Consider the following 15132-nt stretch of genomic DNA (forward strand, 5'->3'; position numbering starts at 1 on the left):
GGCAGCTCCCTTGGGCTTGCAGGGGCTGGCAGCAACACAGAAGCTTACAGAAAAACCTGTGAACCTAGCCTCTTGGGTCTAAAAGCTGGGCTGAAAATCTCATGAGAACAATCTCCTTACGGGGGTTTCCAGTCATTCCTGCCTCCAGCTGGGCCAGGGATACCATGGCAACAGTCTGTTATGACCACCTCACTGTTGGCCCCCTGCCTAGCAGCATCCGGAGAGCAGCCAAGGGCTGGATGGGCCAATGCGACCTGCGCACCTCCCTTGCCCGCCAGAGGCGGATGCTCTGGCGGGGTCAGAGCATGTGGGCAGGGCCATGCCTGCTCCATGGACAGAGGCCCTCAGTCTGCCAGGCAGGCAGGTTGGCTCTTTCACAAGCACTGACGGCACTCTGGAGAGTGAAAAATACGTCCCAATTTTTCCTCCTCCCTGATCTGCCAGTGGGCACTCATCAGTTCAGGGCAATGTCCGACTGCGCTGCAGAGCAGGACTCAGACCCTTGTCGGTACAAGCTCCCTGACTGGCAGACAATTGTCTCAGTGACTCACAACCTTGTCATTTCCTGTGTGTTGGTTTTCCAGTATGGTTGCTCGAAGCCGCAACACATGGAAAGCCTGGCTGAGCGCACGCAGTGTCATTTCTCCTGGGGCCGGCCCCTCTTTAATGTGGGTAATCTGTGTGCTGTATACATGCAGCCCTGAAACAATGCCCGGTAATTGCCTGAAAGAACAACTGGCTGTGAATCTGGGCAGCGGCACATGAGAGACTTTCATGGCATCAGTTGCTTTAAAAATCAAAGCATATGTTTCTGCTGCTCTCAGTGGCTCAATGTGTTTCTCATTCTGGATTCTCCTTTCCGAGGAACAACAATAAAATGCTTCACTTCTATTGTCCCTTCTAGCTAAGGTTCTCAAAGCATTTTGCAAATGTGGATGACTGCAGTCTAAAAGCATCCCTGTGAAATCCTTGTGCAGTTCATTATCCCCATTTTACAGGTAGGGAAACTACAACCCAGAGAAATCAAGTGATTTGACCAAAGTCACACAGACAGTTTGTGGCAGAGCCAGGGACAGAATGCAGCTCTCCTGTCTCTCAGCCCTGTGCATGAACCACAAGCTCCTCTCAGGTTCTAAGTCACAGTATCTTTGCTGAATGAAATGTCTGTTACAAAACCCCCAAGCTCCCTGGGTTACAGGGATAGTTACAGACTTGAAACCTCAGCCTTTTGAGCAAACTCAGGCTGAGCTCGGAGCGAAGGAAGAAAGAAAGCTTTTTCTTTACAACTCCATGGAGAAAAACTGAAATTTAAAGAGACTTGTCACATAAGACTCAACCCAGCCTACCCAGGGAGCCCCCACAAAAGGGCATTGTGCTACTGCATGATAAATAGAGGCCCTGATCTCGTAAGGACTCCATGTGCTGGACTGCATTTAACTCAGGATCGCCTGGATAACTGGGCTCAGGTAGTGAAACTGACCCACAGTTTCACTCCTGAAAGTTAGATAGGCACAAAGGAGGGGGTTTTGTTGGGGTTGCTGTTATACAGATACATAAAGAATGGTGAAAAGTAACTCAAATACCCTAGACTCTTTCATTTTGAATAATCAGAGGTGTGGATACTTAAAAAAAATGTTTTGTTTTTTTTACCATAGGGCTGTTATCTTGTCAATGTGCCCATTAGGGAGAGAGGTTATTTGTTAACAGCAAACTGATCCCAAGACACTGGTGTAATGCATCTGACGAAGTGGGTATTCACCCACGAAAGCTCATGCTCCAATACGTCTGTTAGTCTATATGGTTCCACAGGACTCTTTGCTGCTTTTACGTGTAATGCTGTGTGCCTCTCTCAGTTTTCTTGTTCTTAGTTTAAGCCTAGACGCTGATGTAGCTTGGTCATTCTAAACTGCAATTTTCCAAGGCACGAGGACAGGAAGCATCCAACTCCTACAGAACTTGGGCAGGGCTGTGATGGGGCCTGCAAATGTACCTAATTGTAAGCTCGACAGGTAAAAAGTTGGAGAGGTTCATGAACTGTCCCAGGGAGCCGTTATATAAAACTGTTTAAGAAAAGCTGCGCAAAGGAGACACAAAGAGAGAATTAAGTTAAACAGAAAGGGTCTAGTCATACCAATTATGGCTGGTAAACAAGAGGTGCAGAGGACTAGAAATCAAGGAACCAAATTAGGCCTAATTGGTGGGCAAAATAATGAGAGGATAGATTATTCCACCCCTTGCCTGTTTGGGGCCTTTAAGGAGAGACTTTGGTGGAGAACACAAGAACTTTTACTCTCACTGCCACTGCAGTGGAAGGATTGTTGCCATGACACCAGACCATGGTAGGGACATGCTTGACCGTCATCGCTGCATCAGTGAGGACCCCGACCTGATCAGTGTGAGATCCTGCTCGGCTTTTCCCTTCCCTTGTGTGCTCATTTCTGCCCCCGACTTTCCACCTGTCCGATCAACCTCTCTCTTTCTCAGCTTTTCACCTTATCCTGAAATCCATGACACCCACATGGTGAGAAGAGACAGCCCATCCAGCTCTGCCCAACCTGAGAAGGATCCGTGTATTGAGAGGGGCCTCACCAGCCCAACCAGATGATGTCCCTGACCCAGAAGGTGAGCCGGGATCCAGAGCAACAGCTGTGGTGGCCAATCTGCCAGCCCAATACATCTGTCCCTGACTCATCAGCCTCCCGTATCCTGAGAACATCAACAAAAGCTGTATTTCCCCCATCATTGCGATCCTACCTCTTCTCTCCCATCTGTATCCGTCTGGTTTGTCTAAGGCAGGAAAGTGTCAATCTCAATTCTGATTGAACAATAGCACTAACCCTGTCTCCCCCACCAAGCAGGACTGTTTGACTGAAGAATCTCTAACCAATATTCACTGTCTCCAGAAAGGACTTGGATAGGTTTTTATTGTTTGCTTTGCATACAATCACTTTCAATGCTCTTTACCTCTTTCTGGATCTTTTCCTTGTGTGTGTTTCAACCAATAACTTCCGAACCATTGGTCTGAGGTTTATAGTGAATTTGTCATAGGACTAAACAGGCTGAGGTCTTGGTGTATCAAGCCCCAGAGCTTGTTTAGCACTGTTTAATGTTGGGCAAGGGACTGGGTTAGGTTAACATCTTTGGCCCATTTGTTCCATCTAAATTAATGCACTGGTGCTTAACTCCCATTTGTGCCTTTGACAACTTCCCCCATAATCTCTAAACCAGAGCATCAACTCTATGGCCCTTGGCCTAGAGCCAGCTGCAGGTGGGCTTTTCATCACCTGCCTGACATATTTGTTATCAGAATCTAAGCTTTCATTTAAAAAAAAAAAGGAAGTTTCTAGCCTTCGTGGCTGCAGCATTACCCACCCAAATGTGGTCTGAGTGGGACAGATGCAGGGATGTGTGCCTGAGTCCGCAGACAGCCTGAGTCAATGGCTCAGAAGGGTGATCTCCCCCTGCCTCATGTTACTCTGACTGGAGTGTCAGCTCTAAAGCGCAATGACGACCCTTCAGCATCCACACTAACTACTCAGCCACTACCATTTTGGTGGAGAGAAGGAAGGAGGGGGTGGGAGCAGAGCCCACTGGGGTGGGAATTGGGAGCTGTGGTGGGGAAGGGATTGCAGAGAACTGAGAGGGAAGAGGGACGGACACAGAAAAAGGAGAGAGGGGAAGGCGGAGAAACACAGGGCAGGAACAGGGGTGCCTAACAGGGAGTGCAGGCTAAATGAAGCATGTATCAGTGAGCACTGAACCAACAAACAGTAACCACCACTGACTAAACAAAGGCCGTATCCCCCTTTGATCTTTGTGCAGATCTCCCACAGGCATCAGTGGGTGTCCCCTGTGCAAGGCAGGGAGCCCAGAATTTATACCCATGCTCACAGGCCTGAATTAAAGATGGAATTCAGCCCTCCTCTCTGAATGTCCTTGGTGCTCCTGCTGCAAGCAAACTTAGTGGTGAAGAAGCTGGGGGGAGAAGGCTGTAATCCAGCCCTGGGCAGAGGGCCTGCACAGGGCAAATGCATCACTTATGTCCCACTTCAGCTCTGTTAGAGGAGGTAGTAACACTCTGCATTGGGGGTGAATTTGGCTCACACAATTGGTCATTGCTTTGCAATTTTTGATTTGACAATCCAGCTGAAAAGAAAAAAGTACAAAACCCACTCCTCTTAAATGTATCTAGGAACTCATGCACTGCCAGGTCAGAACACGCTGCTGTCTGGCTAGCCCCAGAGTCTGCCTCTGACAGCGGCACATGCTACATGCTTACAAACACAATCAGAGCTTCCCAGGGGTTAGGGAGTGAGCAGAGATTTCTTCCTTACCCCAGCAGGCTACCTTTCAGTGAAGGACGTGTGTGTATGTTAAAAGAGAAGCAGACCCCACTCTGGATACTACAAGACTAAGATCTCGGCCCTGCAATCTGATTCATGTGATGATCCCCAAGACCCACTGAAGTCTGTGGGGTTATGCAGAGATGACAGGATCTGAGTGGGTCAGGTGGCAGGACTGGGACTGCTGTCAGGAAGAATCAGCAATTTCCAGTTCAAAGTTCTTACAGCAGATTTTATAAAGGAAAAGTCTCCCAGAGTTTGTTATTAAACTCGTTCCTTTGATTACTCAGGTTCTCTCTCCCACCCAAACAGATTTTTTTCCCTTGGATTTACTGTACCATACCTGAGACTTCAAGACACATTTAAATGAAAAACTTGTTCTGAGCATGTACAAGGAAAAAAACTGCAGAAACCACAGCAAAGTTCGAACAGCTGTCCCATGTACCTGGCTGTGCTTCTCCCAACACAGAGCAGTGTGATTTAGGAAAAGGCTTTGCAAGAAAAATAAGACTTGCTGAGCTGCGTACTGAGTCCAGGTTCTAACTGAAATGCAAAGAAGGAATTGTCCTCTTTTCTTTCCTCTACACTTTCCCTAATCTACTGTGTTTACCAAGGTGCCATTGCCTAGCTTCCCTCATGCCGGTATTTTTCTTCTTCCTCTGATTTTTTTCCTTCTTTATTTTTAGACCATTCCCTTTATTTTACTGCTGTCCGGTGCAGGGAAAACTCAATGTCCCTCACTCCTATACACACCTCTCAGACAGCTGAACAAGGTTATGTATCTATTCTAATGTATGCTCTATGGAAAAGTTCAACAGAATGTAACAGGATGGAATCTGCTGGAATGACTCCAAAAGTGTACAAAAATGAATAAAAAATTAGGTCCTTTCTACAGAATTTTTCAAACTGACAGAATTTAACACAGAATGATATCCCTGCTATAGAATTCTATAGCTCTACAGAAAGGTCAGCATCCTCTGCAGACTTTTCCCACAGTGATTAAACTGCCCCTCCGTTACAACGGTCTCTGCTAGAGCTATGCAAATATTTTGGAACCTAAAATCATGGAAAACCTGCCTGGTTGTAGATTTTGTTAGAAACTCAAAACTCAGCTGAAGTACTTCCTAAAAGTTCACCTACCTTTCAAATGAACCCTAGGCCTCAAACCTAAACTCCGCCAATATCACAGATCTTCTAGTTTCACATGGCTCGATCCTGAAATCATAAAATACCCAGGGTCACTCAACAGTGCACTCAGGACTGGGATCTGCAGCAAAGCTCTCACTTACATTACTGGAGTTTTTGTCAATGATCTTAGTGGAAAGAAGATTGGTCTTTCAGGGTGAAATTCCCCCTTGCGCAGGGCGAGACACTACTTCAGTTCCACTCAAGCTCTATTTTAAGGACATAATCGATGCACACAACATGCAGTGGCTCTCTGCACAGTGGGGAAGATCACTGAGAGAACCCAACCTGCATTTAATGCAAAACAAGGCCCTGCTTCATTCCAGCAAGAGAAAAGCACAGAGACTCTAGCCACCACCCAGGGGAACCCACCACTGGCAAATAACAGAGAACTTCCTCTGGGGCTGAGCCTCCCAAAGAGGACAAGAAATGGGGATGTATGCAAAATGCTGTCCGCCTGGGAAAAGTTTGACTCAACTGGTAGAGCTGCTGCATGTGTGATTATAAGTGTCCAGTTTCAGAGCTGGTGCTGCGGATGGGCAGGTGAATATGTGGCATAGCTTTCCCTTCAGCTAGAAAAACATGAGCGCTTAAAACATTGACTCAGCCTTGGGGGAGTTGGGGTGCATGTGTTATTACAGGAGAAAGGCTTATAAACTCAAACTAGCTTAACCCCCAAAATGATGAAAACCTCAATCTCCAAAGCTTTAGTTCCTCCATAATATCTAATCAAACATCAGGTGCCTGAGTCAAGCTGGTTTGGTTGGATGAGGATGATAAGCCAGGACATCCCTCTCATTTTGAGAAGTTGAAGCAGCAGACTCGGGTTGTGGGCCATCTTCGTCACCATCCTATAAGATGTCAATCTCCCCTCATAAACCAACCACCCTGCCACCTGTGCAACACGTCAAAGTGGCTTTATCTGTTTAAGCAAGGCCACCGGAGAACAGTTTATTAACTGCATTATGGGCCATTTTCCCTTTTCTTTTCTCAGGGTAGCCTGAGTAATTTCCACCCCCATGGATTGAAAAGATAGATGGTAGATGCAAAGTGGGCCATTTTGTGCTCTCTCTCTCTATCTTATCTGTGCTTTCCATTTACCAGCAGGACTGTTTGTCACTTTTAATGGCCTTCCTTTTCTTTCCCCCATGCAATGGCAGCTCAACAAGATCGCTGTGTTCCAAATAATTCCGTTCTCTGTATTTGCTGGCCCTTCAAATAGGGCAAAGAAACTAAACTATCTGTGATGTCAGGATTTCTGAGCAGCTGCCCCACTGTGACTTCCTAGCTGTCTGTCTACTCCCGTCAGAGACCACAACTGGCCGCAGTCATCACAAGATAATGCTCATGAACATCACCATTCAAGTGATCAGATCTAACAATTGTCTTGGCCTCTTCCAAGATGATTTTGAATATAGCAAACACCTTGCTGGCAAAGTGTTAGTGTGGTCTAGAGCAGGAGTGGGCCGTCCTGCCCGGCCCCCGAGCTCCAGGTCAGGAGGGTCACCCCAGCCCCTTCCCCACAGCCTCAGCTTGCCCCGCCACCGGCGCAGTGCTCTGGGCGGCAGGGCTGTGAGCTCCTGGGGCAGCGCAGCTGCAGAGCCGGCCTGACCCGGTCTCTGTGCTGCGTGGCGGCGGCATGGCCGGGCTCCAGCTGGGCGCCGCGGCTGTAGTGCTGCCAGCCACCAGTGCTCCAGGCAGCGCGGTAAGGGGGCAGGGAGCAGGGGGAGGGTTGGATAGAGAGCAGGGGAGTTCGGGGTGATGGTCAGGGGTGTGGATGGTGGTCGGGGGGGAAACAGGGAGTTGAATGGGGGCAGGGATCCCGGGGGCGGCAGTCATGAAGGAGGGGGGTTGGATGGGGTGGGGGGACAGTTAGGGGCCAGGGAAAAGGGGTGATTGGATGGGGCAGGGGTCCCGGGAGGGCAGTCAGGAAGGAGGGGGGGATTGGATGAGGTGGCAGTGGGCAGTCAGGGGCAGGGGTTCCCGGGGCAGTCAGGGGACAGGGAGAAGGGGTGGTTGGATGGGTCAGGGGTCCTGGGGGGGCTGTCAGGAATGAGAGGAGGGGTTGGATGGGGCGACAGGGGCCTGGGGGCAGTCAGGGGACAGGAAGCGTGTGTGTGTGGATCAGGCAGGGGTCCCAGAGCAGCCGTCAAGGAATGGGGGCTTGGATGGGGCAGGAGTCGGGGGGGGGGGGGGAAGATAGGAGGTGGGATCCGGGCCACGATCCCATCCCATAACCAGCCCTCTATACAATTTACAAAACCTGATGAGCCCCTCAGGCCAAAAAGTTTGCCCGCCCCGGTCAAGAGGCTAGAGTAGACGACTGGGACTCAGTAGACCTGGGTTTATTCCTGGCTCTGCTATTGGCCTGTTGGGGGACCTTGGGCAAGTCACGTCCCCTGTGTACCTCAGTTTCCCCATCTGTAAAATGGGAATGGAGACACAGACCTGCTTTGTAAAGCACTTTGTGATCCACTGATGAAAAGTGCTGTAGAAAAGCCAGGTATCATTATTATTGTTACTTCTCACTAGCAAACTTTACAAACTATTTCTTCATCCACCCAAATCAAACATTTAATCCTCTAGGGCCCAAATTCATTTCCCACCAACCTTGGCAGGCACTACCCATGGCTGGCTTGTAAAATGTGAACAACAAGGGCATGATAACAGCCACAGCAACATTCTAGTCAGAAAATGGGCTGGAGCGTGGAATGAAGCAATGCGTAGGCTTGGCCTCCTGCACAGGAGTGAACTCCCCCACAGTGAATCATTTTCCTTGCTCTTTGCCCGGCTCTACCCATGCAACATCCCTTGTTTTCTCACTTGGACATCAAGGCCAAACTCCTGATCCAGCTGTTAGAGACACAACCTCACAGCCAGTGGGCTGTTTGCAACAAGTCTCCCACAGGAACTGTGAGCAATGTCATTTGGGGAAGTTGTTAACCCCCGGCAAGACCAGCCGTGGTGCGAAGGTCAGTGAGAAAACAAGTGTGATGCTTGCAAACCAAGTGCCAGCTCATGCTAAGGTCCCTATGCCTCAAAGGAATATTGACACACACACACACCCAGTCTGGCTCACCTGTGTGTTAGCATGTATAACAGATATTAGAATGATAAGAATGTGTTTAGATGTTATGGAATGCTTGTGAATTGCTACCTGCATTCATCTCACTTATAACATCTGTATCCCATAGTGTCAGGTAATCTTTGAGTGTTCACATTGTAACCCTCTGTACCTGTTCAATTCACCAAACAGGAGAGAGACATTAACTAGTGCAAAATGCTGGTCCCCAACTGAAGGAGTTACATCCTGCCTGACAAGACAGGCCCATCGACCTCAGACGGACTAGAGTGGGACGTTACAGAAGACAACAGACTTTGTTGTTTACACTCCCCTCACCCCAATGAAGATGAGTCTTGCAAGTGGATTCATCCCATCAGCTGAGTTTGCAATTCAGAACACAAGTGGCGGCGGGGGATGAACTAAAACCTCTAACAAGGAGGAACTGTATGTCATTGCTGCTTGGACTCCAGGGGCACAGTTTAGCCTGGGTTAGTTGTTTAGCCTGGGTTAGCCCTAAAGGACATATAGAGCCTGATTACGATAGAAACTTCTAGTACCTTTCGAAACTTATATTGTAGCTCATTTGTGTATGTATATTTACCTGCTTTAACCTTGTTCATTATGCTCTCGTTTCCTTTTCCTATTTAATACATCTTTAGTTGGTTTATTATAGGATTGGCTACAAACGTTGCCTTTTGGTGAGAGATCTAAAGTGCAATTGACCGGTCCTTTGGGACTGGGAGTAACCTGAATGTTGCTGTGATCCTGTTGCATCGCAGAAGAGCTGGAACAGAGTTCAACATTCAATGTGATCCCAAGCAGAGAAAGAGAACGTGTGTGTGTATGCATATGCGTTTATTCATTCCCAGCATGCTCTTATATACAATATGGTAAGCAATCAAACAATTGCTAATTAATTAATTAAACTCACACAGCCACAGCTGTAACCCATAGGGTAATTATCATCCTACACACCTGTCTGACTTATCATCCTATTTACAATTAGCTTGCCGATGAGAACAAGCCCAAGGCCAGCCCTTCACACACAGTTCCCAGCACAATCAGCTCATCCCAAAAGCCTAAACAATCTCAGCATCTCACATTCTATTCCCACATCTCCCCCCTTTATTCACAATCAAAAGAAGAGGGAAAAGGAAAAAAGGATAGAAACATTCACCAAACATTTCCAACTTATAACAACATAACACCACAATCTATCACAAGCCAAAATTAAAACTTTATAAAGCCAACCCATATAACCATGCAATCCTTAACATATAACCCTAATAACAACAAACAAAAACAAGACACAACAAATAAATGGTGCAAACTCTGCAGGATTCCCCCTTTCCCAATAGCACACCAAAGCATCCCTCAGATGTCAGGCAATCAAACTGACACTGAGGGAGGGGGGGTCCTAGAGAAAATACATAAAAAAACACATAAAAATTTTAACAACACAACAACAATTCTGGCCAGAAGACATCACGAAACAAAACAAAAACACAAAACATAACTCTTAATAATAATTACATGGTACATTAAATGCTATGCAACGAGCACAAGATTTCTTGCAAGCACAGCAAAATTATCTCAAACAAACAAATATCAAACAGGAAGAAAAAAAATCCTGGCATAGCTCTTCAAGTCTCTCAAAATTAAAATGCCTTCTTCCTTCACAAGATAAATTCTCATGAATGAACAAGTGATAGAGTTGTAGAAACTGAAAAGCATTGTAACCCCAACTCTCCAGTATAGCTTCTCTAACCCAATTTTCTCCATTCTCATTATGTCAGATACAGTGAACCTGTACTGGCTTATTCGAATTAAGTCAGTGGCTAAGGGAATGTTTCTTTCTTCTTCTACTGCTTTCACAGCCAGGTAGAAGCAGCTTAGTCCAACACAGCCCAAGTATTTAGGCTGCACCTTCATTTTTGCCAAAGAATTGAGTTAAGCTGAGGAGATCTTTTACTTCAAAGTCTCGCAACCTTGCAGTCATTCAGAGGCCATTATCATGAGCAATTTCAATTAATCTCAGGTCAGATGGTTAATATCTTAACTCTTGTCCCAACAGAGCATTGAGCTGATCTAGCAATTCCTGAGCTTCAGTTGTTACAAGCATTTCAATCATCGTGTGATCGGGGACAGGCGCCGGGTCCTGCTCGGGGCCACGGGCACCTTATAAAACATTTCTTAAAAGCCCACCGCATTTAAAAATAAACAAACCGCGCGCGCCACCGCCGCCCCGCACTACCCGCTCCTACTCCTGAGCCCGCCGCGCTGCTCCCCTCGGCGTGATACAATAGTCACTTTAAATAAACCAATCTTTTACTCCGGATTATCTTCAGATTTTCACGCCATGGAGATTATAGTCCAAGATGATCAAGATCTACGCCGCGCCGGGAAGGAGACAGGGGAGGCGGGACGGAGGCAGGCGGCTGGGTCACAGCTCCTGCTGCTCTGCGATGCATATCACCGTCCTTTCTTCCGCTAATGCAGCGGTTCCCATGGTAGCTGCTCACCTCTGAGTTCGGGTGTGCCTCCCTTTTCAGACGCCGTGCAGCTTGCCGCTCAACACTGAGCTCAGGTGCGCCCCTTTTTTCAGGCGTCCTGCGGCTCCCAGCCGCTCGACACTGAGACTCAGGTGCGCCTCCTTTTTTCAGGCGTCCTGCGGCTCCCAGCCGCTCAACACTGAGACTCAGGTGCGCCTCCTTTTTTCAGGCCACTGATACTATTGCCCGCAGCTTCTCCACCATTTGTTGCATCGCAGAAGAGCTGGAACAGAGTTCAACATTCAATGTGATCCCAAGCAGAGAAAGAGAACGTGTGTGTGTATGCATATGCGTTTATTCATTCCCAGCATGCTCTTATATACAATATGGTAAGCAATCAAACAATTGCTAATTAATTAATTAAACTCACACAGCCACAGCTGTAACCCATAGGGTAATTATCATCCTACACACCTGTCTGACTTATCATCCTATTTACAATTAGCTGGCCGATGAGAACAAGCCCAAGGCCAGCCCTTCACACACAGTTCCCAGCACAATCAGCTCATCCCAAAAGCCTAAACAATCTCAGCATCTCACATTCTATTCCCACATGATCCGTGGTGTCAGGGACCATTTGTCACAAAGGCAGGCTCACCTGGGTGGTGAGACACACTGGAGTACCCGAGGGGACTGGCTGTGACTCCGTGTATAGGCTGTTATAGCATCTGAGGAGTTTACACTTGCTAATTGGTTGGTGAAAGCTACGTGTAGAACTCACGGACAATGTGGGATTTGTGCCGGAGCTTGGCAGCCGCGCTCTGGAGCCGCTGCAGGACAGCTTGACACCAGGCTTGGCTAACAGCACACGCCCTTGCCAAACAGCACGGCCAAGCGGCGTCAGACTCCACCGAGCGGTGGGAGCAGTTCTGAAAGCTTGGAAACTAGGTGACTTGTTGGAGGGGCATGAAAGGTCAAGTGACACCCCCATGCCCCCCGTCCCAGCAGCTGGCCCAGGCAGAGAGAGGAAGGAGCAGGGCCAGAGTCTCTTCCAACCACACTGCCTGGGTCCAGGCTGAGTGGGAGAATTCCTGGCTGTGGCATGCCCCCCACCTGGGCTCAGCTTCTGGGGACAGGAGCGGACTCTGAGCATGCCGGCGGGGAGGGGGCTCTGATTTGCTCAGCCGCTATCCTGGAAGCCAAGCCCGGGCAGGAGGCAGCTGCTGCACAGCACCAGGCACTGTCTGGGAGTGGCTCTGTCCTGCTCCCTGCCTGGCTCGAGCTGCCAGGAAGTGCAGCCGAATGTGCCGGGCGGGGGTACCAGAGGACAGAGCCCCCCTTCCCCACAGGTAACATGGGGTGGGGAGGGGGCAGGGAGAGCACGGGGGCCCCAGGCTGGGGTGGGAAGGAGGTCACGTGTCCTCCTCTTCAGCAGTTTTGTCTGGGATGGATTTACTCCTTCAAGAAAATCTAATGAAGAGCAGGGAGGGTTCTTTGGAGTCAGTCTAATTAGTCCACAAAGTCTTTTCTTTCACTAGAGAGTTTCTGAACAATAGTTTAGAGTGAACTTGCTTCTTCAAAAGATGACTCCAGACTCCCTGCATGAGGACAGATTTTTGTACTGCAGTGATGTTCATTAAATAGCTAGAATACGGGCATAGCCCCAAGGGAGAAAAATGAATAGTACAAAGATACTTAATAGAATTCCAAACCCTTCTCTTTACAAGCCCCTTGGCTATTCTCACAGCAGTTATCAGCTGTTTTCCCCTGCACGTTGCTTATTCATTTCCCCTAAATACTAGAATAAGATTGCACCAGAAATTTGCAGAGTTTGTCCTGGCAGTAAAAAATATTGCATGAGCTTCTTCATTAAGCTACAGGGGTAAACCTGGTGCTTGGTGTGGAATATTATGGAGGCTGAGACATCACAGAAATGCAGTTAGACCCTGATCCAAGTGCCAATTTAGTGTCTCAATCTGATCTGATCTCTCTGTGTATCTAGAAAGTGCCTACTAACCATGGTAGCTATGCTCCAACTTGCTAGAAATTCCAGAGGACTTTTTGATTCCGATTGAGTGATAAGTGAGACCTACGTTACAGGCTCCTGCTATGAATGCTTTGTGAAAAAATCTAGGGAAATAATATAAAATCATCAGCAGGCATTTTCAAGTGGATATCAGTGCCACACTTTCATTTAACAACATTCACCACATTGTGGTGTGGGATAACTGGAGTTTTTCCCTATACATAAAACATGATTCAGGTGCCATATCTCAGACAGAGAATTGCAATAACTGGTAGTAAATGTTGACTTTGCATTGGTCACCACTATTCATGCTTTCACCTTAGGTTGCATGATCCTTTTTGCATAGAGTTCAGTCAGACTTGATTGTAGGAAATGGAGCCCAACTTTGAAAGCCCTTAATAAGTACAGGTACAACTTTTCAGGATTGTGCAGGAATCTCTAGGAATTAAAGATGAATCTTTAATTAAAGATTATGTCATGTGATGAATCCTCCAGGAACACGTCCAACCAAAACTGGCAACCTCAAATGGAAGAATCCCACTGATGGACAGAAGTCAATGAGACTATACCGAGAGTAAACACTGTGCCCAGAAACAAGTATTTGCAGAATGGAGCATTTTGAAATGTGCATACATGAGACAGAGAGAATTCCACCATCTCACTGCCAGCCTCTCCATTGTCTTGGCTTTTTATCTTTGGACAGCAATAAGAAGCCAGGATGGCATCTGAAAAATATACAACCCTATCTCTTTGCCTTGTTACCCCTTCATCTCTGTAACTATACCCCCGGCAAGTATATTATCTGCAGTGTTGTTATAGCTGCTTCGGTCCCAGGATATTGGTGACACAAGGAGGGTCAGATACTGTCTTCTATTGGACCAACTTCTGGTTGTCAGAGAGACATGCTTGTGAGCTACACAGACTCTAAGAAGAGCTCTGTGTAGTTCGAAAGCTCACCTCTTTCACCAACAGAAGTTGGTCTAATAAAAGATATGACCTTCCCCACCTTGTATCCCTGAAAGTATCTCTTTTCTCCCTTGACTAAAGAGATGAGCACTACTTGCTATTGCAAATAAACTCACTTTCCTGGCAGAATGTGATGAAAATAAAATACTTAGCATCTCGGGACATGAACAACAAACAATAAACTAGCCCAAGGACTAGGATTTCTCCTCTGAAATATGCTTTGGTTTTTGAGGTCTCTTAAAGGACTCTACTTCCCTTTCTGTCCTACGTCTGTTTTCTAGGACCTCTCTCCTCGCCCCATATCGTTCGTTCCCTTTCTCTCTCTCGTTGCTTCCAGGGGTATTATTCTCCAACTACCCTGAAGTCAATATCAGTCACTCCTATTGGATTAAACTCAGCCGTATGCAAAAAGGACCAGCACAAAACACAACATAAGCCACACAAGGTGTATGCAACACAAGTCCTGCTTTAGCCCTCTGGATAATAGCTCCCTGGCTTCTGTGGAACTCAAAGCTACTCCCAACATAGAACATAAAGCTTCTCTCCTGTTTCTCTAGGGGGATGTAAATTATCCCTCCCTGGACTTACTATGGTAAATCAAACCCAATACATGTTTACAAGCAGGTGTTTGGAAGTGAACTATAAGCCATTTATAGCATGCAAAACTTCCCCTGGTCGTCTTAGCAGGCATCATACAGGTGCTTACTTATAAGGCATCAATCAACGCTTCCATATGCAGATGATGCATGCAGACTTCTCAGCAAGCTCAGGGCTTAACCAGCACCGTGGATTTTATTCGTAACGGCCAATGGAGCGTTTAATAAGCGTGGAAGGATCGCAGAGGAGGGGAAAGTGAGGCAAAGGGCTCACCAGAAAATGAAATTTGCTCAGTAAATAAGTGCCCAGTCCTCCCGCAATCCAAAGGCCACCAAAATGGAGGTGGTCACGCTGTGCAAAGGGAGAGGGAAGTCTGCTCCCCCACCACTGCTGGGGAAATGGGCACTGCTCTGCACACAGCTGTGGCAGGATGTTCTCTGATCCCCTGAGGCAGTTCTC

At 47.4% G+C, this 15132-nt stretch overlaps 1 pseudogene; it reads right to left on the bottom strand.

Annotated features, from left to right (window-relative positions):
* Window positions 1-10139: 10139 nt before the first annotated feature.
* On the bottom strand, window positions 10140-10771 carry LOC120372432 (annotated as a pseudogene).
* Between the last annotated feature and the right edge of the window lie 4361 nt (window positions 10772-15132).

The sequence above is a fragment of the Mauremys reevesii genome, linkage group 9 (genome assembly GCF_016161935.1).
Source record: "Mauremys reevesii isolate NIE-2019 linkage group 9, ASM1616193v1, whole genome shotgun sequence".
NCBI lineage: Eukaryota > Metazoa > Chordata > Testudines > Geoemydidae > Mauremys > Mauremys reevesii.